This window comes from Danio rerio, chromosome 25 (genome assembly GCF_049306965.1).
Source record: "Danio rerio strain Tuebingen ecotype United States chromosome 25, GRCz12tu, whole genome shotgun sequence".
Taxonomy (NCBI): Eukaryota; Metazoa; Chordata; class Actinopteri; order Cypriniformes; family Danionidae; genus Danio; species Danio rerio.
In genome coordinates, this window is record NC_133200.1 from 7,296,943 (window position 1) to 7,319,818 (window position 22,876).

A 22,876-nucleotide genomic window follows, 5' to 3' on the forward strand; every position below is an offset into this window, starting at 1 on the left:
GCATTTCATTTTAAACCATGCTGGAACCCAGTGGCCTTAGTGTGACTCCTTAGTGTGACTAGCTCCAATATAAAATACTGTAGGTGTTAGTCGCCCAATAGACTAAAAAATAAGGAAGTGCAAAACCACCTAACCTTTTGGGTTGTTGAAGAAATGATTTCTATATTTTTATTGGGCCACCGTTTAAAATAAAATCCCAAATTACTTGATCTAAGACTTAAAAATGACTTTTGTATGAAAACCCTGCTGAAAAATCCCGCTTAAACCAGCCTAGGATGGTTGTCTGGTTTTAGCTGGTCGACAAGGCTGGAAATGGCTGGAAACCAGCCTGGAAATGGCCAAAACCTCTCTAAAACCAGGTTGGCTTCCAGCCATTGCCAGCCTGGTTTGAGCTGGTCAGGCTGGAAAATGACCAGCTAAAACCAACTAGACCAGCCTGGTTTAAGCCAGACATAGCTGGTTTTGGCTGGGCTCCTAGCTTGGCTAGGCTGGTCAAGCTGGTCATCTCACTACCAGGCTGGAAATGGCTGGAAACCAGCCTGGAAATGGCCAAAACCCCTCTAAAACCAGACTGGTCGACCAGCTAAAAACAGCCAACCATCCTAGGCTGGTTTAAGCTGGATTTTTCAGCAGGGTTATTGGAATACTTTGAAAGAGGAAAAGAAATTTAGGAAGAATATTTATTTTTATAGTGTTTATTCTGCCTACAAGAGAAAGTGGGGGAGTTTTTCATTTACCGAGATCTTGTTTTGTTTTCTCTAATATTACAATAAAACTGTGTTTAAAAAGATCAGTATATTTTCGTGTTATTGTTACTCCCAAATATCGAAAATTGTCTGAGGCTAATTTAAATGGCAATATTGACACTGGAAAGGATCTTGCAGCAGGATTGATAAGAAAAAACTCACCCTTATGCAAATTTAATTTATAACCTATAATGGGAACTGTTTTGATGGTGGTAAACACAAGAAAGCACTGGTTTTACTCCACTGATTGTAATAGTTAAATGTTGATTGAGTGCATTTTAATAATAATGGAAACCAATCTGTAATGGCTTTTAGTCTTTTCATTTTCTTTTTATTTGCTGTAATTACCTTGTGTTTACCAACCTAACGTTCAACCGTGCGTGAAGCGTCATGACGTCAATAACTAACATGAAAGTGATTGTTCCTGAGGTGAACGTACGTGTTCCAGAAATAACCGCTTTAAATTCGGTTAAATCTATTTTGTTTTCACATAAACCTATCGAAAGAGTTTAAAAAGCACAAAGGACTATGCTTATGACCTAACGTTACTTTTATGATAATATTAGGTCTACGTTTGACAGGCAATTCCAATTAAACTGAAACGACCCGGGATTCAAAATGGAGAACTGTTACTTACAAGAAGGTGAGTAAACGACTTTTAAGCTTTTAATTAGCCAGGCAGTTCAGACGGTCCTTACGATGGTTTGCTTTTATTAGCGATGGGAGAAGCGAAGAGTCAATTGAACCGATTCCTGGGCACAGTGATTCACAAGCGTTCAAAACACCGCACGCTAGAGACATCTGCTGGTCAAAACTGTGTAAATGCAACAAAAACGCAGGTCAAACATGGGTATAAAACCGCTTTAACAAACACATTGCAAAGTTTTTTTTTTTAATTATCTGTAAGTTATGATTAACATTAGGTACCTTCTAATACTATAGCATAATTCAAAATAATTATCTGTATAATATACATTCTTTTATCAGTTTTCATCGATTATTTTTTATTCTCATGTTTCATGGATGGTTTGTTGGTTCTTCTAAATGGGTCAATAAAATAATATTATCTAGAATATTTACTTTTAGTTAGTTTAGTCAAATAGCTCATTGAACATCCTATATCAAACAAAAATCTAAGAAATATTTAAAACAAAGTTTAGTGTTACTAGGGTTGAATTTATATAGTCTTACAGGAGTAATACAAATTCTTATTACCCAATTATATTGTAGCATTCTCAATCGGGTTTGCAAATCGTTATAAATTTGATAAGTAATGCAAAATAGGTGCATTTCCATCAAGTTGTGAGAGCTGCTTACTGTATTGGTTACTTTGCAACCAGCAGTAAGCAATGCAAGCATAATGTTGAAAGCTGATTGGTCACATAGCTATGACGTTCACTACATCAGAGTTTATTTAGTAAATACTTTTTAAATCCAGCATAAATTAAGGGATTTTTATTTAAAATTTGGGATTTTCATCACCCGTTCCTCATGCGATACTTTGAAAATGCGCATTTAACACGGAGTGATGGAAACCCAGCTAATTTAAACCGCAAGAAAAGTCCCTAATACTATTAATCCTAGACCTTATATTTGTTATGTACATATGTTACTGTGTGCCTACATACTATATCAAACAAATATTTAAAACAAAGATCAGGGTTACTAGAGTTGAACTTATTTAATCTTACAGGAGTAATACAAGTTCTCATTACCCAATTATATTGTAGCATTCTCAACCGAGAATGCAAATCTTTTGAAAATTCACAAATAACGCAAATTAGTTTCGTTTTCATCAAGTTCTTAGGGCTGCTCAATGTAGTATTGGTAACCTAGCAACCAGCAGTAAGCAATGCAAGCATATTGTAGACAGCTGATTGGTTACGTAGGTGTAACGTTCGCTACGTCAGAGTTTATTTAGCAAATGCGTTTCAAATCCAAAATAAATTTAGGGATTTTTATTTAAAATTTGTGATTTTAATCACCTTTTTTTCATGTGATACTTTAAAATGCGCATGTAACACAGGCTGATGGAAACCCAGCCAATTTAAAATGCAAGAAAAGCCCCTAATTAATCAACACTACTAAACCTAGACCATGTATTTGTGATGTAAATATGTTACTGTATGTCTACATACTATATCAAACAAATATTTAAAACAAAGATCAGGGTTACTAGGGTTAAATTGATTTAATCTTACAGGAGTAATACAAGTTCTCATTACCCAAATATATTGTAGCATTGTCAATCAGCACTGCAAATCGTTTTAAAATTTACAAACAACGCAAAATAAGTACATTTTCATCAAGTTCTTAGAGCTGCCAAAGAGCATAGAATCACCAAGAGGCGACACTCTAGTGCAAGTTTTTAAACAGCCACTAGATGGCGCGGTGGCCATTTTGAAATGAAAACCCCAATAGAACAACAGCATTTTAGAAGTCTGTAAAATAAACTATAAAAACTGCTGAAGATTGTGATAGTAAGTGCTGTATTGTCGACTTTCAGGTTGTATCTCAGCTTTAATGCGCTTTTTAAATAAATAAATAAATAAATAAAAAACAGCAGCTGCTTGCCATAGCAACAGCAATAAGATCCAATGGACAGCCGATTGTTTTTACTCCAAAATGGCGGAATCCGGGGCTGTTGCTGGTCGCTGCTGTTGCAATGGAACGTTCTATAGAGTGTCGCCTCTTGGTCATTCTTAGCTCTTTGAAGCTGCTCACTGTAGTATTGGTAACCTAGCAACCAGCAGTAAACAATACAGGCATAATGTACACAGCTGATTGGTCACATAGGTGTAAAGTTCGCTAGGTCAGAGTTTATTTAGCAAATACTTTTCAACTCCAAAACTAATTAAGGAATTATTATTTAAAATTTGTGATTTTTATCACCCGTTTCTCATGCGATACTTTAAAATGTGCATTTAACACAGAGTAATGGAAACCCAGCCAAATTAAACAGCAAGAATAGGCCCTAATTAATTACTACTAATCCTAGACCCTATATTTGTGGTGTACATTTGTTACTGTGTGTCTACATCTTCAAACAAGATAAGCTAACACTTTTTTCCATGACTTGACCCTTTTAGACTTGTCTTTTTTCCTCAAGTTTTTCTCAACAGAGGATTTGAAGGTTTAATACCGCTGTTAGGATGATACTTTAGTTTTATCCATGTGCTGAACCAAAGAGAGCTGCTGTTTCTCAGGGGTAACGGCAGACAAAAAGCAGCTCGTGTGTTTTATAAAACCCTGAGCACATTGAACTGAACTCAAATGTACTGCTGACCCACAGAGGCCCAGCTATATTCCCTTCTCTCACAGTTCTCTCTGATATCTCTCCTGGTTTCTCTCGAACACACGCTCGGAGGGAATTACTGCACCATTTCCACTGCTGACACTGATATTAATTAAACCATCTCAACCTTTAAATACAAACAGCGCGCGCACATTCTCACACACTCAGGCGAGCCAGAACTGCATGAGAAATCACCACTCTGTGCTCGTACAAGATGGGTAATTGCAGATGTGCCAGAAATACACTGAACACAAACAGAAAAGGAGAGACAAACGAGATTACAGGAGCCTTCTCGATTGCCTGTATTTTTTATACTGTGAAAGAAGGTACACATACAGTTAACTAGTTAGTTTATGTTTATAATAGAGGTAATTTAATAATAATAGTAATTTTAGGATGCACTTTTCCTAAAATGAAAGTGCTAAAGAATACACAAACTAATGTTGTCACGATATTGAAATTTGGTACCAATTGATACAGAAATTTTTAAAAACGACCATTTCCTGCTAACATTTGAGCGCTGTTGAAGACGTTCTTAAACAGCACTGATTTGCCATTGTGTTTACATGCTCAACAGAAATGATTGTAATTGGCCGTGAAGGTCATCAGTTCGCTAAACTCTCCACTGTTCACTGGGTGTAACTACAGATACAGGGACAAAATTGTCGTGCTGAACTAAGTCTGGTTCTCTCAAGGTTTTTTTTCTTCACTCCTATCAGGTGAAGTTTTTTTCCCCTCTCCGCTGTTGCCACTGGCTCGCATGGTTCAGGATTGGTAGAGCTACGCATCGATGAATTTGCTCTTCAGTGTTTGAACTCTCAGTAATGATTTTAAATCACACTGAACTGAGCTAAACTGAACTGAACTTAAACACTAAAAACTGAACTACACTGTTCCAGTTACTATGACCATTTATGTGAAGCTGCTTTGACAATCTACATTGTAAAAGCGCTACACAAATAAAGCTAAATTGAATTGAATTTAATTGAATTGTCTTAAAGCTGCGAAGATACAAACAAAATAAAAACGCAAAAAAGGCAAAACGCCAAACTCGCAGAGTAATTATTCACATCGCAATAATCAGTAAAGCAATAAATGTGCAAAATTACTAATTGTATAACAAAAATGGCGCTATTTAAAAAAGGTAAAGCTTAAATAGCTTTAAGGAGTTTACAGATTTACATATTCAAAAACTGAGTTTTATGCATCATCTGAGAGCTGTAAATAAATAAATAATCTGTTCATCCATGTTTGGTTTGTTATCATTGGGCAATATATATATTAGACAGGCGACGCAGTGGCGCAGTAGGTAGTGCTGTCGCTTTACAGCAAGAAGGTCACTGGTTCGAGCCTCGGCTGGGTCAGTTGGCATTTCTGTGCTGAGTTTGCATGTTCTTCCTGCGTTCGCGTGGGTTTCCTCTGGGTGCTCCGGTTTCCCCCACAGTCCAAAGACATGCGGTACAGGTGAATTGGGTAGGCTAAATTGTCCGTAGTGTATAAGTGTGAATGAGTGTGTATGGATGTTTCCCAGAGATGGCTAGCAACTGGAAGGGCATCCGCTGTGTAAAACAAATGCATTGATAAGTTGTGGTTCATTCCACTGTGGCGACCCCTGATTAGTAAAGGGACTAAACCAAAAAGAAAATGAATGAATGAATATATCAGATATATGACTATTAGAAATCTGGAATCTGAAGGTTGAAATTTTTTTTTTAAAGTGTAGAAATTTAGAAAAATTGATTTTTTCAAGTGTCTTAAAGTTGAGCTGTCTTAAAAGTTCTTAAAAGATGATTGCAAACTAAACTCTTAGCAATCCATATTACTTATTAAAAATTTTATTTTGATAGATTTACACTAGGAAATGTATGCACAAAATGTCTTCATAGATGATCTTCACTTACTATTCTAATCATTTTTGGCAAAAGAACAGTTAAGAGGTTTTGTGGTCCAGGTGGTCAAGGTAGTACTGGATTGCAGCAGGAAAGGCATCCGCTGCGTAAAACATATGCTGGACAAGTTGGAGGTTCATTCCGCTGTGGCAACCCCACATTAATAAAGGGACTAAGCTGAAAAGAAAATGTATGAATGACATCACAGCTCACTAACATATGATTCATCATATGTTATATTTACCAAATTGGTGTGAAAAGTCCTCGTCTTTATTTCTGTGGTTCTTTATACAGGGCAGTCTGCAAATTGTGTCAAAAAGCTATATAGCTTATTTATCTAATTCTAATAGTAAGCGAGAGGGGGAAAATGAGTTTATAAAATTACACTAAATCACAGCCATTTTGATGCAAGAAAGCTGTAATAAGTGAACTCATTTGGCCTTGATGATGTCACCAAAAGGAAAGTTTGATTTAAAGCATGAGAATAGGGTTTAGAGAATTGATTTTAATCTTCATATGAGTAAATAGTTTATAAATTATATCTGGTTAAAAGTTAAAATTTAAGTTATAATGAAAAGAATTGCAGTTTTCTAATGTAATACTGGATTAAAACCAGTTAATCTCTGACTCTAAACACTGGATTTTGCCTACCCAAATTTAAAAGCTTCCCAAATCCACATGCAGAGGTGTAAATGCAAAAATTTGATATCATTTTAAAGAAAACCCATTTGAATTTTCATAAAACACTATTGAAAATGTTTAAAATAACTGTATATGTTGTCTGTGTTATAATAAACACCTAAAAAATAGGTGCTTTTTGTATTTTTTTTATGAACTCAAATTTGAAAGTGTACCTTTTAGGTTCTTTGTGGTCTAGGGTGCAGTAATTAATTTTGATGGTTCCTGCACATGTCTGTAATCATAGGAAAAAAGAAAAAAGTCTCCACCATAATCTATGCAAATGTTATTGTATTCCAACTGATGAGAGGTGCTGTACAAACCACAGAGATCGATCATTGTTTTCATATTTCACTATTCTTTTGTTTGATCAAACATAATTCACTGTGTTTGGACCATGCCAGACATATAAAAGGATTACTTATGCACATCACCTCAAAAACAGAGGAGAAATAGCCCTGAAGGGCACAGCATAAAATAAGAGATGACAGCTGTCTGTGCTATCTGGGGCTGCTTAGTGATCATAAATGTATTGTTTTCACTTCTGCACCATGGAAACACTGCGATTCATTCGGCAACTGTTTGACATGTGAATATAATTCAGTAAAAAGAATACTAAAACCGTATGAGCACCGGCAAGAGCTTTCATTTGAGCTATACAGTAACTTGTACATGTGTCATATGAAAAATATGAAAATGAACCAATGTTCAATACCCAGCTCAGGTATCCAAAATACAGTGTATTTAAGTGTAAATAACGTTTGTACAGTAGAATAAAAACCAAAGTGATGCATATGTGCATAAAATATAGATTCTACACTTTCATACGAAACCACTTAAGGGGGTCTGGTGCAATGCTAGCCCTTTGAATCTTAAAGTGAAAGTCGATGACGTCACGGACCTGGAGTTTAACTGGTTTTAATAGATAAATATATTTTTATTGTACTATTTATTATTAATGGAATATATATATATATATATATATATATATATATATATATATATATATATATATATATATATATATTTATTCCAAAGTATTGACCACTGGAATATATACAACAGTTCTGTCTGGTTCTTAAATCTGATTGGCTGATAGTCGTGCGATATTCTGCAATATCAGAACTTTTACAGCCTCTTTACTGTTGTGTATTACTGCGCCTACATAGAGTGACAGCAGATTAGTAGACTCACTACAGATTGACAAATTTAGCAGCTGTTGAACAACATAATGTACTTTAAATTCTTTTTCAGTCGAGAACGTGGTTGTTGAGATTGCAATTATGCAGTTTATTTATAAGGACAGTGCTTATTTTAAATATTCATAATTTCAGAAATTCAGCGCGTCGGCGGCCATCAGCAGAGCAAAGACGGTTGACGTTCCACCACAAGATGCACATCTGATCAACTCATTATAAAACAGGTAAGTGTTTCATTCTAAGTTGATCTCTCTCTTTTGTATGTTCTAGTGCTGTATTTATACCATAGTAATCTGGTAGTGTTTGCTCTGCTTTGGCTTTTTCGGGGTTAATTATTGTGATCTCCCGATTGCAATAGAGAAATACTGGGAAATCTCTGTAGACTGATGGCATTTCATGCTGTTCAGCCCTTTAATCATCAAATGTGAGCAGAATCACCTGTTTTGTCATCACTTTAGACATTACGCTAGAGAATCAAACACTAGCTCTAAAGTGACGTGTGTGAAGTAGCAACGGTTTCTGCTGTTCTGGCGTCAGCTGCAGATGTCAATGAATGGCGGAAGAAAGTAGTTCCTCAAACAAAAGAATTTTTGAGACTCTTCTTGTTAAATTTTCATTTTTATACATGATTATATCGTCAAACTGTTGTAAAAATGCAATATCACACTCGTAGCAGTGCGATATGGCTGTATATTGTTACTGGTTGGACACTAAGGCATTCGGCCTGCGGCCTCGAGCCAACGCATGCCTCCCACCAGTGCCGATATTCAGCCATATTGCACTGCTACTCGTGTGATATTGCTCATATATATGCAGTAACATAAAATGGCAGTTTTCATTCTAATGGAGTGCGTGAGAAACTGAAAGTGTTTAAAAGAACTAAATTATTGGCACTTTAAGGTTGCAGAAATAAAAAATAGACCTTAATAAATAGCTTCGCTGATGTCATCAAAAAGACCAGCTGTTCAGAGAAAGCTGACACAAGTTTACAAAAGCATTTTCTTTCCATTAAATGCACTGATGAATCACGCATAATAAGACCTCTCGCATGTTAAAGAGGCTTTTAAAACAGAATTGCATTAGTGTGCTAGAAACAGACTATGTTTGATGCTAAGAGGTCAAAGCTCTGAATTCAAAAGGAAAGGGGGGACGGTAAAAGGTAAAGAGTGCTATTTGAGCATCTGGAAGGGAAAAACTCCTCACAACTCTATTCAATTCCCCCCTCTCTTTCTGCTCAGTGAGTAAAACGACCCAGAAAATGTCTCCTAATGCACAGACGTCATAAACTGCTGTTATTGCTCTCCACAGGAGCCCAAGCCCATGTTTGGTTTGCAGTAGCTCATGTCCAGAGAACGAGGGAACACACTGAATTATTTTCCCTAGCGTACACAGAGTACTTTCAAACACTCCCGACTGAATATTTAGAAGCTGACGTTAGATTCACCGCATCAGTGTGAAAAAAACTGCCCCGTTGGCTTTATGTCACTCACCTGCATGCTAAAGGGAGACATTGTGAAGGCAATAAGAGGGCGAAACCCATAACTTAAGATGCTAAGCCTTATTAACACACAGCTGGGGATCTCATTTATTCTCATTTTCAAAGCTCACTGGAGCTGCTCGATCAGCGGGTATGTTTGCACTAAATACATGTATTTTTAAAAGCTAATGTACAGACAGCATCAGCCTCAGATGCCATGCTAAGCACTGTCCACAGACTTTTGGCTAAACATCTGATGCATATGGCATACTTTTCTGGAAACACTTTTGCAGATTCCCAGTCATCCCTTGATTGGTTTGGTAACACTTTACAATAAGGTTCATTAGTTAATGCATTTACTAACATGAACTAATCATGAACAACACATGTATAGCATTTATTATTCATAATTAAACATTTACTAATGCATTATTAACATCCAAGTCCATGCTTGTTACCATAAGTTAATGAACCATGAGTTAACATGAACAAACAATGAACAACTGTATTTTCATTAACTAACATTTACTAACATGAACAAATACAGTTGTAATACAATGTATTATTCATTGTTTGTTCATGTTGGTAAATCCATTAATTAACATTAACTAATGAACATTATTGTAAAGTGTGACCATTGGTTTAAGTATACAAGATTGCAGTGAGTCGAGTGCGCAGTAATCTGAGTCAGCCTGCCTGGAAACAAGTCTAGGACGCATTTCTCAAGCAACGATGCAACTCGCAGCTGAACTACTATAGTAAGATGTATCATTTGGGAAATGAACGATGTAATGACGTTTGTTTCCCAAAACTGTCACAGATTTGTTATTTGAATCACGTTAGTTATAGCTAGGGCCAGACGAAAATCTGCTGACGTTTTTTGCTATTTCTGCTGAGAATTTTGGTAAAACTTATTTTGGGAGTATCATAACTAAAACCTTAATATGTGAAATAAAAAATAATATCCTTTCAGCTTTTATTTAATGTTTAAAATGCAATTCTAATTAGATTAACTTTATTTGGTAAACAATGCAAGTCTCTCACAATATATATCTCCTAAAAGACAGAAAATATTACTGTACAAACTGCATTGTACATAAATCAAATGAACATTTTCATTTTAGTTAACTATCCGCTTGTTAAGTGTAACTTCACGCAAAGCGGTTTCCGGGTCCAAGCGCTCTATTCAAATGTATGGGGAGACTCATGAAATGGTAATAATAAACACGTTTACAAAGCGATTTAATGCTTTCGAAAATCACGATCGCGATATATATGTCCATGCCTAATATCCGATCGCCAGAAAGTGACTCATTTTTTTTTATAAATTGTTACAATTTTGGCATTTGTGATGCAGCAAGCCAAGATATTGTTGAGTACACTATGACTTTATATAAAATTAACTTTAATGTGTGATATTAATTAAAAGTGATCATTCATTAATTTTCTTTTCGGCTTAGTTCCTTTATTAATCCGGGGTCGCCACAGCGGAATGAACCGCCAACTTATCCAGCAAGTTTTAGCCTACCCAATTCACCTGTACCACATGTCTTTGGACTGTGGGGGAAACCGGAGCACCCGGAGGAAACCCATGCGAAGGCAGGGAGAACATGCAAACTCCACACAGAAACGCCAACTGAGCAGAGGTTCGAACCAGCGACCCAGCAACCCAGCAACCTTCTTGCTGTGAGGCCTCGCCCCTTAAAAGTGATCATAAACAAATAATTTCTCAACTCAAATTATACTGAATTATAACAGTGTACACTTTTTTTTGAGGGCATGCTGGAGTTTGTAGCCGTTTCACTTCACTTCAGGTCGCATCAATGCCGCTCTGTAGGTCTATTGGAGACATTCATAAATATTCCTACCAAATAAATGCTGAAGACATGATTGTTACCTAAATACACTAAATCACACTTCAGCAACGTTTAATTCAGAGCGCACAAGAAAATCTGCACTTGAGCAGTGTATATTTGAGGGGGCGTGCAAGACGTTTTGTGATTCGCATGCTCGTAATACATAAATGCGATCTCGACTTGTAATACTGAGCTCACGACATTTGTCACTGAAATATTGCCATAAGCAGTTGGTAGATCTATAAAAGATACTGAGATATACTACAAATTTCCTGGCAGGTATGTTGAAGCAAGTTTGAGCTAAAACCAGCAGGACACCAGCCTAATGCTGTATTCACACCAGGTGCGGAACGCACGGATAAATTGCGCTATTCGCACGTAAATAGCCACGTGAACATTTGAGGTTACTCGCTTCATTTGCGCGTCAAACCCCGCTTCATTCGCGCGTCAAATTAACTTCAAAACAGACGCGGATTCGCATGATGGGCAGGGCTTCTGTCTGCCCGGTGACTGTATCTTTATAGCTAAATGGCTAACATGGATTTTATGAAGAAAATAACAGTGCTTATGTGCTTTTTGAAGACTGAAAAACAGCGTCGATACGTTAAGGGTCGTTTCCGAGTCCACTACATCCTTTCAGAGGTGCATCCAGCTCTGTGAGCTCATAAACTCTTCAAGAAACTGAACCTGGATGACGGAGGCTTTCAGCGGTGCTTCTGACTGAGCCAAGCCCAGTTTGATGAACTGAATGATGAATTCATTGATGAATTTGCGTTATTTGCCCCGCACCATTCGCTCGTATCGCGACGCAGGATGTCTATTCGCACGTTTGCTTTGACTCAACATGTAAATCACTCGCGCTTGACGCGGGTTCCGCATCTGATGTGAACGCAGCATAACAAGACCAAGTTTGAACACCCCTGCCCTACATAAACCACCCACGCTATTTACATTTACTTACCGACTGCTTCCACCAAAACCTAAACCTGCCCCCAAAACCCCCCACCATCTCTTCGCTTACTGATCACCCACGCCAATCCACCACCACATCCACCCTCTCCTCTTCACTCAAGTGGCCTGATGTTCAATAACTTTTCCGGGCAAAAATACTATCCCAGTCCACCCCTACTATGGACTTATTTTTTAGTTTATCTTTATGAATCCACAGACACATCGATTACACCTGAAGCACTTTTTGTTTGATTTCATTTTAAAAGCATTACATTTTCAGGCCATTTTCAAGTTGTCCTATAAATGAAGTACATTAAATGCATGAAGAGTTTTCTGTTTTTATTTGAGAATGGTGTTGTGTAAGCGTCCCCTGAGATCTTACCGTGTGTGAATTGAGTTTCTGAACTCTGCATGAATGCTATTCGGCCGGATGCTTGTTTCCAACCTGAAAACGTGACCTCTGACCGCTGGCCTGCCGCAGTATCGAAACACCATCCCATGAGAACAAACAGGAAGGAAAACCACTTAAATGGAAAATTCTGTCACCGTTTACTCACCCATGACTTGTTTCAAACTAGTTTGAGTTACTGGAAACAACTGACTTTTATAGAATTAGTTTTTCCAACTAAGGAAGTCAGTGGTTACAGGTTTTCAGCTTTTTTCAAAATCATCTTTCATATTCAACAGAACAACAATCAAAACTCACACTAGTTTGGAATAAGTCATGGGTGAGAAAGTGATGACGGAATTTTCATTATTGGGTGAACCATTCCACATGAAATCAGTCCACATGAAATCAGAACTAACCATTTTGATTTTGTTTGCTCACATTGCTAGTTTTGTTTTGAACAATTCATCTGCGCATGCCATTGAGAAAAAAACATCAGTTTGCCCTTGTAATCAAAAATTTATATCTGAAAATGCACTTCCTGCTTGTTTTCAGTTCCATTCTCAGATTAGGTATGTCTGAGGCATTAGGCGTGGCTAACATACTTAACCACGCCCCTCCAAGCATAAATGGTGAGGAGGAGGTGTCTGTTAATAACTGATCTAAAACCCATTTCCCAATTTTTCTGAATGAAATGCCTGCTTTACTTCATTCATTCATTCATTCATTTTCTTGTTTTTTTCGCCACAGCGAAATGAACCGGCAATTTATCCAGCACGTTTTTACACAGCGGATGTCCTTCCAGCCATAACCCATCTCTGGGAAACATCCACACACACACACACACACACACACACACACACACACACACACACACACACACACACACACACACACACACACACACACTCATACACTACGGACAATTTAGCCTACCCAATTCACCTGTCCTGCATGTCATCATTCAATTTCTTGTCGGCTTAGTCCCTTTATTAATCTGGGGTCACCACAGCGGAATGAACCGGCAATTTATCCAGCACGTTTTTACACAGCAGATGCCCTTCCAGCCGCAACCCATCTCTGGGAAACATCCACAAACACACACACACTCATACACTACGGACAATTTAGCCTACCCAATTTACCTGTACTGCATGTCATTTGTCTTTGGACAAACCGGAGCACCCGGAGGAAACCCACGCGAATGCAGGGAGAACATGCAAACTCCACACAGAACTGGCATCTGAGCCGAGGTTTGAACCAGCGAGTCAGCGACCTTCTTGCTGTGAGGCAACAGCACTACCTACTATGCCACTGCGTCGCACTTCATCCAATCAGCCCCCAGTAAAAAGAAAAAAAACAAGCCACGCCCACTGTTTTCTCATTTAATGTTACAGAAACTGCAAAAAAATGGTCACATCTTTTGCAAAGTTTTAAGTCATAATTCATTAAACATTCAACGAGCATACTATTTCTGAAAGTAGGATTTTTCTAAGTTGTTAAAGAATGTTTTTTATCAGGTTTTCTCCTTCAAAATTTCATATTTAATGGCACAGTATGTGATTTTCACCACTAGAGGGCACACGGGAGTTGTAGTCTTCATTACAATCCTACGGGACTCCTGCTGAAGTCATGTTTATGAATGAGCTAAAATATTAGACACTTATCATGGTATAAAGCAAAGTAAGGGGGCGGCATGGCGCCTCACAGCAAGAACGTCACTGATTCGAGTCCCGGCTTGGGCAGTTGGCATTTATGTGTGGAGTTTGGATGCTCTCTCTGTGTTGGCGTGGGTTTCCTCCGTGTGCTTTGGTTTCCCTCACAGCTCAAAGACATGCGCTATAGGGTTGTCAAGATACTGGAATTCAATACCAATTAGTACTGACATTTTTTAAGTGTCCATTTCCCATGAACACTTGAGCACTGTTGAGCACGTTCTTAAACTCTGCTGATTTGCCATTGTGTTTACGTGCTCAGCAGAAATGACTGTGATTGGCCATGAAGGTCATCAGTCACCGAACTCACCGCTGTTTACTGAGTGTAAACACATATACAGGGACATTGGAGTGCTTCAAAGTCACGTCGATCAGCTGGTTTGTCTATAAGCTAACGTACGAGCGATCCGCTGATGAATTGCGGCTTTAAAATGCTCCATTGTCCCTGTATCTGTGGTTGCACTCAGTAAACAGCGGTAAGTTTATTGAACCAATGACCTTCACGGCCAATCACAGTCATTTCTGTTGAGCACAAGAACACAATGGCAAATCAGCGCTGTTTAAGAACGTGCTCAACAGCGCTCAAATGTTTACATTTTAGTACCGATTAGTACCAAATTCCAGTATTGTGACAACCCTAATGCGCTACTGGTGAATTGGGTAAACAAAATTGGCCGTAGGGTATGAGTGTGTGTGTGAATGTGAGAGTGTTTGGGTGCTTCCCAGTACTTGGTTGCGGCTGGAAGGGCATCCGTTGCTAAAAACATATGCCGGAATAGTTGGTGGTTCATTCCGCTGCGGGGACCCCTGATGAATAAGGGACCAAGCCGAAGGAAAATGAATGAATGAATGAAGCGAAGTAAGGCTGAAATGCATGAGGGCAATGAAGCAGAAACGAGCACGGCACAAAAACCAGCAGAGCTTTTATTATGCCACAGTTCGCCACTTTCAGTGTTTAATGAAAAAATCATACATATTGCTCATTTAATTTAGTGTGGTTTGTGAAATATACACACAATTTCTGAATGAAGATTTTTAGTGTGCTTAGTGTTTGCCTCTGCATGGTGAACTATAAAACTGGCGTAAAGTTAATCAATATAATTAATAATTAAAGTCAGAATTATTTGCCCTCTTTCTTTTTCAAATGTTTTCTAAATGATGTTTAACAGAGCAAGGAACTTTTCACAGTATTTCCTACAATATTTTTTCTTCAGGAGAAAGTCTTATTTATTTTATTTCGGCTGGAATAAAATATTTATATTAAATTAAGTTTTTAAAAAACAATTTTAAGGTCATTATTATTAGCCCCCTTAAGCAATATATTTTTTCAATCGTCTTCGGAACAGACCATTGTTATACAATGATTTGTCTAATTACCCTAACTTGCCTAATTAACCTGGTTAAGCTTTTAAATGTCACTTTAAGCTGTATAGAAGTGTCTTGAAAAAGATCAAGTCATATTATTTACATAATATGTTTAAAAAATAATAATAAATCTTCTTTCCTTTTTTTTTTTACTCATTTTTATTATTTGTTTTTATTTTTATTATACTTGTTTCTTTTATTCTTGTTTATGTAAAGCACTTTGAAATGCCACTGTGTATGAAATGTGCTATATAAATAAACTTGCCTTGCCTTGCCTTCCCTTACCTTGCCTTTCCATTAAACAGAAATGAGGGAAAAATATACAGGAGGGCTAATAATTCTGAAGGGCTAATAATTCTGACTTTAGCTGTAAGTCTTATTGTGTGTGTGTGTGTGTGTGTGTGTGTGTGTGTGTATGTAAAGTAATATCCGAAGTGGAGAAAATTCTTATTTGATGAAAGATTATATGTTTTCCTTTCAGAATGTCATGCACTGTTGATTTGAACACAATGAGCCCAGAAACCTTGATTAAGAAAGCAAATAGAGCTGATTTGGATTTTCACGAAGCCTTTAAAGGAGCTTCTCTCTCACACAGATGTGTTACATAATGATTGTGTAAATATTGACTCTCGTTGTGTCTCGTCGTGGGGGAACACCGCGGATACAACGCAGGCCTTGTGCTGTTAGCATGAGGTCAATTCCTGATTTCTATCTGCTCGTCTCCGCATGAAGCACTTCATTGAGCTACCGATCACTCACATAAATCACCTCATTAAAGAGCCATTTAAACACTTACAACTGAACCTTTATACTTGTGAATATGTACATGAATTCCTCCAGGCTGTTAGAAGAAGTGCTGGTGTGATCAGAGAGGCTCGATCTGACAGTCAGAATACACACAAACACACACAGATTTATTTTTCTGCAAGAGTAAGTACTTTCCATGTTTGGTGTTAAGCTAATGATTTGTCAATGCCTGACTTTGACAATAGCAAAGCCTCAAACTAACAGTTTTTACTTATTGTAATAAAATCAGGGAAAAAGTTAAGATGATTCTTAGGGCCTACGCAGTTTTGGGGCCACCAGAGATATTATTAGGGGCCCAAATGAAACCCCCCCTGCTCTTTATTTCCATCCTCGACAACAACATCCCCCATCTCCCTAACACCCCTATTCCGCATTATTCCTTCCCACCACCCGCTCTTCACTTTGGTCCATGACAGCACCCATTAAACCCCCCTGCTCTTCACTTTTGTCCACGACAACAACCATTACAGCACTCAAGCAACCACCCACCCCCCAGCTCTTCACTTTCATCGCCGACAACACCCATTAGCCATCCCCCCCAACACTCCAAATTCCCATCTATTACACACCCCTCCTCAAATCGAAAGAGTTATTGGTTATCGGTAGGGCTGGGTGTTTTTTTTTTTCGATTAATTCGAATTTTTTTATTAAATCGAAGTGTCGCGATTTTTTAAAAATAAAGATGTTAGATACATTATAATTGCACCATTGCGCTTTGGTTCACTCTCTGTATTACTCTGCCTGACTGCCTGTCTGTGTTTCAGTCATGGTAGTGACGGACTGAACACAGAGACTGGACAGCCTAATTTTACCCAATACAAAAGTTGTGGAAGAGCAACGCAGAGCTGGTGAAAATACAACAAATACAATAATTTTAGTGTATTAAGTTGGGAATTTGTCTTTTGTTGATACCTTTGCATCAAACGCGCTTTGGTCCACTCTCTCACGCTACTCCAGCACTTCCTGACGAAGGGATTTACATTCAGACTAATGCAACAAGTAAAATCCTACATGACTTCTCGCTTTACTAAGTCACGTCTGTGTGGATTGTCAAGACATATTCCCTTATCAAGTCAATAAACTCGATCTCTCAACATGTATGAAGGACTTTAAAACCTGTCATGTGAAAAACTGCGCTGATTTCAGTTTGATTTGAACACGAGCAGAGGTGAGCAACTGTAGCAGTGAAAAGGGAAAGTACCCGCCCCGTAACGCCAGTAGCGGACCTAGTTGAAACCCAGTCAGGCAGCGTAATACAGAGAGTGGTGCAAAGCGCATCAATTGATCTGTACTTAAAGGGGGGGAAAAAGAAAAATAGAATAAATAGATTTATTTTATATTAGATACACATCTTGTGCTTGTGTTTGCTCCTTTTATACGTCCACAACTTCACGCATTGGGTTAAATTAGGGTTTACAGTTTCCATGTTCAGTCCTTTACTTCCTCTGTATCTTTTGAAGAAAACGGCAGCAGCATTACAACCGGTCATTCAATCAGAAGAAGACAAAGTCAAAGCCGAGCTGACAGACAATCTTTCCCAGGCTCAGCAAAACTTATACCTCTGTATTCCTGCAACTAGTGCCCCTTCTCAGAGGATGTCTCAGAGCATCTCTAAAGCCTGAAACAGTAGACACGCTGGTCTTCTTCTCAAGAAACCTGTAAAGAACAGCTACATGTGACTTATCAACGACATGCTATATGTTTGCACGATGCAAACAGTTTTTTTTTTTTTTACTGTTTACTGTTTTTTTTTTAAATTTACTGTTGTAAATTTGCTTAACTTTTTGAGTTGACTAATGTAATGTTTACATTGGTTAAAATGGTTATTTCCTTACTATATATTCAGAACAGAAGTATTTATTGTTTGATTCTAATTGCTCAATATTTACTTTGATATTTTATTCAAATCTTCTGCGACTATATTTAATTCGTGAATTTGTTTTGCATTTATTTACACCTTGTTGACCAACTTATGTATGGCATGGCCATTAAAAATACAACGTTGCATAACCAGATGGTTTTTGAAGTTACTTATAAATGAATGTTACTTCAGTCATGTTGTTGTAATGTTTTAAGTTGACTAGTTACACAATAAAAAAAAAAATAATAATAATAATTAAATAAACCGTGAATCGGTTAAACTTTATGAAAAAAACTAGATTTTATTATTTTTTTGCCATATCTCCCAGCCCTAGTTATCGGTATTGTTCAAATTCCAAATCGGTGCATCTCTAGTTTTCATTTATATACAGAAGTAAAGTCAAACCATATTTGAAGTTTGCTGAGATCTCCACACCAAAGTCTGAGTAGTAGAAAGAAGCTGACTTACACCACTTAAAACCTTTCCAGGAGTGCTCATACTCACAGACACTTTCAGCTATCCAATGTGTATGCGCAAGAAAACCACAGGGGTTTAATTATAATCAGAGACCGTTTCTAGTCCGTAAGGTTTACGTGTCTGATTTTAAGGCAATAGAAATGAGATGGTTCTGCAAGTTTGGGGCTCACCGAGTATTAAGCTCTCACTGACAGCAGGGGTAATGGTTTAAACATGTGGCTCGGCTGGAGATCACCACAAAAGTGTGTGTGTGTGTACAGTATGTGTGGATATAAGTGTGTGTGTGAGTTTAAATTAACCCTGCAGAATGTCAGCATCTCCTCAAGGTGCCCTTTAAACACTCTCTAAAGCAGAAAAAAACATGCATCCTTTCATCATACAGCGCTTTCAACGTATATTGGCCTCTGAGATCTGCTGTGTGGGTGAATGATCTAGAAGACAGATGCACGAATGGCGTAAAACAGAGACGTACATCTATAACACGCTGTAAAAGTCAAAGCAGACAGGGAGTGGGTTTTTATGAACATGCATTTCTGAGCGCCGATGAAATTTTGGTCCTGGACAGATGGATGAATATCTGCCGGGAGATGGCGAACATGAAGAGAGTCAGAAATGGGAAGCCAAAGAGCAAAGGATGAGAATAATATGTATATGTGAAAGCAGGGCCGGAGTGGGACACCTTTTCAGCCCTGGAGTTTCAAGCCTCAGACCGGCCCACCTCAGTTCACGACTGACTATATTAAAATAAGGTCATTTCCAAATCAGTTTCTAATGACACTATCACGTCTTTTTTTGAGAAAACAGCTGCTTTAGAACTTCAAATGTTCAAAAACCCTAACAGTATTATATGTCTTAACAATAAAAATGAAAACAATAAGTTACTCTAACGAGGATCGAACCCAGGTCTGCGGCGTCTTAATATAACGTGCTGACCTAATCTAACGTGTAAAATAATGAATAAAAAGGCTGTGGTCAAGTAAATAAATAAATTTAAAAAGTGTGACTGCTGAGAGCAACAGATTCTGCAGCTAGGGACACCGGCCCTCGCGGCCAAAAAACGGACCGGCCCACCGGGAATTCTCCCGGTCCTCCCGATTAGCCAATCCGGGCCTGTGTGAAAGTGATAAAACGATGAGTCTTGATCTGCTTCCAAATGAAGTCTGGTGCAGTTTGGCTGAAATATAAATGCAACATAGACCAAAGACATCTAAGGTATGGTACATCTGAATTAACCTGAAAACCCCCTAAAGGCAAAAACACTTCAAGCAATTGCTGTTTGTTCAAACTGCTTACCTAAAATGGGCTGAAATAAATTGTTTTTTTTTCCAAAAAAGGGGGGACAACTTAATTGTTTTATGTTCAATCCACTTTCATTTGTAAAAGCTAATAAGTTATCTTAAAGGGCATCTTTTGTAAGCTGTTTGGACAGAACTCTGTGTCTGTATAGTGTCATATTGGAGTGATGTAAACACATAAGGCCCAATCTCTATTCTATTTTTGTACCCCTTCCCCTTAGCCCCTGAAACAGAGTGTGAAGGGGAAGGTCTTCAAAATTTACCCCTAAGAAATGGGACAACGCTACAACACCTGCACGCGTCATCATATGTCACTGCGATCTCTTACTTCATATGAGATCAGACGATCGCTAAATCTGAAATCACTCAAGGCAATGATATCATGTTATCATAGCGATTTATGATAATGTCAGGATATTAATCAATTTTAAAAGTTGTATAAATGTATATTAAGGAATATAATGATTAATGTAGGTGATTGATAAAGAATAAAATGAGAAAGGTGTGATGAAATTTCAATTAATGGCTGTTTGAGTTACTATGTTTTTTTTTGGGTCTATGTTATGAAATGTAAATGTACAAATGGAATCAAACATATAATATGTCAAAGATGTCAAAAGGATTAAATATGTCTCATGTAAAAAGAAGAGATGGGTAAAAGAAGAAATACATTTAAGTAATAGACAAATGATGTGTGTGGTAATGGGCTGGGAAAATAATAAGCTTGTGCTTCATCCAACTCTATTTCGACCATGTTGAAATGCATTTTTCGTTAAAGAATTTTTATGTATGATATTTCTGTTCAAGTCAAATCAAATATAATGTGGCAATAAGCTTGTAACTGTACTGTGCATTTACACTGTGGCCATATTAATCTATCCAAACACACAAAAACAACATCAACATTACCAGCTTATTCCCAGTCACTAGACTTTTCTGACAGGGTATTCGAGTGTCATCGAGTCGACTATACAGGAGTTATTATTAGGATTATAGATAGCAAAATTTATTGTTTTTTATTTTATTGTTTTTTATTTTTTTTTAAGGATGACAGTAATGGTGTTATGAATGTATTAAAACATGCTTGTTTGTTGTAAAAATTCGTAATGATGACAAAAAATGCTAATTTGTGCATCTCTTTACTTCTGTGTGTAGCTATGCTGCTGTTGTAGCTGGTGAAATCTGGGAAATTTTTATACCCCTTGACTTCGAGTGTGGTCCTGAAAAATCTCAGTTTCAAGGGCTTTCTAGCCCTTCCCCTCAGCCTTACGCCTTCAAGTTATAAAGAATTGTGAAACCCCTACCCCTTCATGTGGACGTGCAAAATGAGGGGTAGGGCTAACGGGTATTGGGATTGGGCCTAAATAGTATTATTATTGTTATTATTGTTTTTTAAATTTCCTTCCTAAAATAGGGTCCAAATCCCTCCCATTTTGAGGCCCCCTGCAACATGACGTAGGAGTGTGGTTTCCACGCCCACTGAATTGATTGACAGCCACGTATTAACATGTCCCTGTTATGAAATATAATCATATCAACAGGACAAGATGTGCACAAAGCAACTGGGGTTAAAAGATCTGTTCAACTCTCTATGATCATCTGCACATCTGTTTTACAAGTTTAAAACTTCTTTAGACAGTGCATGTTTGTAATAAAGGCAATATAATTGATCATAATTAATCACCACAGCCACATAGTGTCAACACATTTATAAAAGAAGATTCTACAGTCCCGGTTTGTAGATTTAAATCAGGTTTATTTTGTACATTTCACAGTATGTCTAATAATGTTTTTTCTTCTGGAGAAAGTCTTATTTGTTTTATTTCAGCTAGAATAAATTTCTAATTTTTTTTAAACACCATTTTAAGGACAAAATTATTAGCCCCTTTAAGCTATTTTTTTTCGACTTTAGAACAAACCATCATTATACAATAACTTGCCTAATTACCCTATCCTGCCTAGTTAACCTTGTTAAGCCTTTAAATGTCACTTTAAGCTTTAAGATAAAGTAAAATAATGTGTAGAAAAAAAACTTCTCTCGGTTAAACAAAAAAATAAACAGGGGGGCTAATAATTCTGACTTCAACATATAGAATTTATTTATTTTTCATCTGTTAATTGAAATTAATGATGCATTACACAAAAGCAATGCTAAGACACTTGTTTGTTGTAATATGTTATGCAGCATTGCTTTAAGCAGATGAATGAATCTTGTTTCAAGGCATTTCAGATATTTGGATTGGAAATCAGACAGAAAAATTGATTAAGAAAAGTTTTTTTTGCAGGCAGCTGTCCACATAAGAAGGGAGGCTACTGTACATTTTAAAGCGCTGTCTTCTGTGGGGCTCAGTCCTGTTTCTGGTGTAGATTAGTATGAAGGATGTTTCCTGCTGACGGGAGGGACTATAAATCAGCTTAATTCTGAAGAGACATTCAGCGCTCCCGCAGGTCCCGTTGCCTTTTACTGATCTCTACTCTGCCTTTAGTATAGATTTAACACACACACACATATGGGTGACCCTGGTGTTCGCCGACCTCTAGGGGTCAAATGTCATGTTATAGGCCTAACTGTAGCCACTGCCGCTGACACGCTCGTATGTTTTAAATTATGAGGATGGATTACAACTGCAGAGAAGCCTTCAGGAATGAAGCTGGAACCACACAAAAACAAACAGGAACTGCAGCAATCAGTAATTACTGTGACAAAAGAGCTTTCCGGACTCTCCTGGCTCTGGCTTTTTGTTTACAAAATGTGTGATCAATCCATCCATCCATCCATCTCTATCTATCTATCTATCTATCTATCTATCTATCTATCTATCTATCTATCTATCTATCTATCTATCTATCTATCTATCTATCTATCTATCTATCTAT

At 37.5% G+C, this 22,876-nt stretch overlaps 1 protein-coding gene across 4 annotated transcripts in view; it reads right to left on the minus strand.

Moving 5' to 3' along the window:
* The window catches only part of cspg4 (chondroitin sulfate proteoglycan 4), a 127,358-nt gene that overhangs the window by 68,237 nt on the left and 36,245 nt on the right, over positions 1-22,876 (minus strand). For 2 of the 4 annotated variants that reach the window (XM_073942692.1, XM_073942691.1), the window contains exon 1: positions 1,384-1,542. The exons of the other annotated variants lie outside the window; for them this stretch is intronic. The gene's annotated coding sequence lies outside the window, so the exon portion shown is untranslated. Of the gene's footprint in view, positions 1-1,383; positions 1,543-22,876 lie in introns of those variants that run through there. 4 annotated transcript variants of the gene reach the window in all.